The sequence below is a fragment of the Myotis lucifugus genome, unplaced genomic scaffold (genome assembly GCF_000147115.1).
Source record: "Myotis lucifugus unplaced genomic scaffold, Myoluc2.0 scaffold_13, whole genome shotgun sequence".
NCBI lineage: Eukaryota > Metazoa > Chordata > Mammalia > Chiroptera > Vespertilionidae > Myotis > Myotis lucifugus.
Window position 1 is genome coordinate 10,140,378 of NW_005871061.1, and position 4,137 is coordinate 10,144,514.

The window sequence follows — 4,137 nt, forward strand, 5'->3', positions numbered from 1 at the left end:
AATCATATGGTTCTTAACATTTTCTGTTTGACTTATTTTGCTTAGCATGATCTTCTCAAGATCAATCCATGTTGTTGCAAATGGCAGTATTTCATCTTTTATTATGGCTGAGTAGTATTCCATAGTATATATGTACCTATGTACCACATTTTCTTTACCCAAGCATCTATCAAAGGACACTTCAGTTATTTCCATGTTTACCACCGTGAATATTGCTTCAATGAACATAAAAGTACATATATTTTTTTTTGCAAATAAGTGTTTTTAATTTGTTCAAGTAGATACCCAGAAGAGAAGTATATGGTAACTCTAATTGATACCCAGAACAAGGCCATATAGTAATTCTATTTTTAATTTTTGAGGAACCTCCATACTGTTTTCCATAGCATCTGTACCAATCTACATTTCCACCAGCAGTAAATGAGGGTTCCTTTTTTTTCATAACCTCCCCAATACTTGTTATTAGTATTTAATACTAACAGGTGTGAGGTGATATCTCATTGTAGTTTTAATTTGCGTTTCCCTAATAGCTAGTGAAGTTGAGCATCTTTTCATGTATCTGTTGGACATTGGTATGTCTTTTTGGAAGAAGTGTCTGCTCAGGTCCTCTAGTCATTTAACTGGATTGTTTGTTTGGTGTTAAATGATAAGAGTTCTTTATATATTTTGGATATTAACCACTAGTTGGAGGTGTTGTTTTCAAATATCATCTCCCATTTTGTTGGCTGCCTTTTTGATTTGTTAGTGGTTTATTTTGCTGTACAGAAGCTTTTTAGTTCGATATAGTCACATTCATTTATTTTTGCCTTTACTTCCCTTGCCTTTGGGATCAGATTCATAAAATGTTATCTAAGACCAAGGTCCATTTTTTCAAATGTAACCCCACTTATTTGTTTAGGCTTTCTTTACCTGTGCTTTGGGCATCATATGTAAGAAATCATTGCCAAGACCAATGTAAAAAAGTTTCTCTTTGTATTTTCTTCTAGGAGTCTTCTGGTTTCATTTTTTCACTTGTTAGTCTTTAATCTACTTTGACTTCATTTTTGTGTATGTTGTAAGATAAATGTCCAATTTAATTCCCTCTGCATGTGGATATCCATTTTTCCCAGTGGCATTGTTTGAAGAGATTACCCTTTCTCAATTTTTATTGAAAATCAGTTGAATGTACATGCGTGGATTCATTTCTGGGTTTTGTATTCTGTTCCATTGGTTTAAGTGTCTGCTTTTTATGAGAGTACCATACTGTTTTAATTACTATAGCTTTTTAATATATTTTGAAATCAGGATACATTTTGCCTTCAGCTTTGTTATCCTTGATGAAGATGGATTTGGCTATCTTGGTCTTTTGTGATTCTATGTGAATTTTAAGATTTTTTTTTCTATTTTTGCAAAAAATGACATTGAGATTTTGTTGAGGATTGCATTGAATCTACAAATGGCTTTGGGTAGTGTGGACATCCTGAAAATATTAAGTCTTACGATTTATGAATAAGGTATGTCTTTTCTTTTATTTGTGTCTTAATTTATGTGTTTGTTCATCAGTGTTTTATAGTTTTTAGTATACAAGTCTTTCACTTTGCTTAAGTTTATTCGTATGTATTCTTGTGATGTTATTTCAAATGGAATTGCTTTCTTAATTTCCTCTTAGAATGTCAGTTATTAGTGGATGGAAACACTTTGTTAAGTCTAACAGTTGTGGGTTTTTTGGAGTCATTAGAGTTTGCTAAATATAAATCATATCACCTATGAACGGAGATAATTGTACTACTTCCTTTCAGATTTGGATACCTTTTATTTCTTTTTTCTGCTCTAAATATTGTAGTTAGGGCTTCTAATACTATGACGAGAAAGAGTCAAAAAGGGGGCATCCTTGTCACTTTTCATGATCTTAGAGAATAAACTTTCAGTTTCACACTGTTGAAGATGTCAACTTTTAACTATTCATTTAAGATTTTTAAGTTGAGACAATTCCCTACTGTTACTAGATTATTGTCTTCTTTTTATTATGAAAACAATATCTAATTTTGTCAAATTATTTTTGTTGTCTGTTGAGATCATCATATTATTTTAAAACTTCATTCTGTTAATGTGATGTAGACACCAATGTATTTTCATATGTTAAAATATTCTTGCATTCCAAGAATTCATTCCACTTAGTGATGGTAATTTATTCTTTAAATATGTTGTTGAGGTTCAGTTTGCTAGTATTTTGCTGAGAATGTTTCTATGTTCATCAGGGATATTGGTTTGTAGTTTTCCTTTCCTGTAGTGTCTTTGTCTGATTTCAATATCAAGGTATTGGTGGCCTCACTAAATGAGTTTGGAATTATTCTTTCTTCTGGAAGAGTTTTGAAATAATTGCCATTGGTTATTCTTTAAATATTTTTGGAAGAGCTTTGAAATAAATGCCATTGGTTCTTCTTTAAATATTTGATGGAATTCACCAGTGAAGTCCTGGTCTTTCATTGTTAGAAGGGTTTTTATTACTGATTCAGTTTCTTTAATGCTTCTGGGTCTGTTCAGATGTTTTCTTTTTTCATTATTCAGTTTTGGTAGCTTGTATGTATCAGGAAATTTGTACATTTCTTCTAGCTTAACCAATTTGTTGATGTCTAATTTTTACATTTTTTTATTTACATTACATCACTTATAATGTCTCCTCTTTCCTTTTTGATTTTTTGAGTCTTTGTTCTCTTTTATAAGTTAGTCTATGTAGTAGTATGACAATTTAACTTATCTTTACAAAATCCCCACTCATTTACTTTCATATTTTTTATGTTTTTAATAGATAATAATTGCTTTCATTTTTTTCTTTATTGATTAAGGTTTACATATGTGTCCTTATCCCCCCATTGCCCTCCACCCCCCCTCATGCCCTAAACCCCTGTTGTCTGTGTCCATTGGTTAGGCTTATATGCATGCATACAAGTCTTTTGGTTGATCTCTCCCCATTACCCCCACCCTCCCCTACCTTCCCTCTGAGGTTGGACAGTCTGATCGATGCTTCTCTGTCTCTGGATCTGGTTTTGTTCATCGGTTTATATTGTTCTTTATAATCCACCAATGAGTCAGATCACGTGATATTTATATTTCTCTGACTGGCTTATTTCGCTTAGCATAATGCTCTCCAGTTCCATCCATGCTGTTTCAAATGGTAACAGTTCCTTCTTTTTTATAGCAGCATAGTATTCCATTGTGCAGATGTACCACAGTTTTTTAATCCACTCATCTGCTGATGGGCACATAGGCTGTTTCTAAATCTTAGCTATTATAAATTGCGCTGCTATGAACATAGGGGTGCATATATCCTTTCTGATTGGTGTTTCTGGTTTATTGGGATATAATCCTAGAAGTGGGATCACTGGGTCAAATGGGAGTTCCATTTTTAGTTTTTTGAGGAAATTCCATACTGTTCTCCATAGTGGCTGCACCAGTCTGAATTCCTCCTAGCAGTGCACTAGGGTTCATTTTTCTCCGAATCCTCGCCAGCACTTGTCATTTGTTGATTTGTTGATGATAGCCACTCTGACAGGTGTGAGATGGTACCACCATTGTCCTTCTGATTTGCATCTCTCGGATGATTAGCGACTTTGAGCATGTTTTCATATGTCTCTTGGCCGTCCTTATGTTCTCTTTCAAAAAGTATCTATTTAGGTCCATTGCCCATTTTTTTTGATTGGGCTGTTTATCTTCTTATGTTGAGTTGTATGAGTTCCATGTAAATGTTGGAGATTAAACCCTTGTCAGTGATAACATTGGCAAATATGTTCTCCCATGCAGTGGGTTTTCTTGTTGTTTTGTTCATGGTTCCTTTTGTTGTGCAGAAGCTTTTTATTTTGATGTTGTCCCATTTGTTTATTTTCTACTTAGTTTCCATTGCCCTAGGAGTTGCATTGGTGAAGTTATTGTTTCGGCATATGTCTAAAATTTTTGCTGCCTGTGGATTCCTCAAAGATTTTTATGGCTTCCCATGTTATGTTTAAGGTCTTTATCCATTTTGAGTTTATTTTTGTGTGTAGTGTAATTTGGTGGTCTAGTTTCTTCTTTTTTGCATGTATCTGTCCAATTTTCCCAATCCAATTTATTGAAGAGACTGTCTTCAATAAAAGAAGAGACTCCATTGTATGTTCTTGCCTC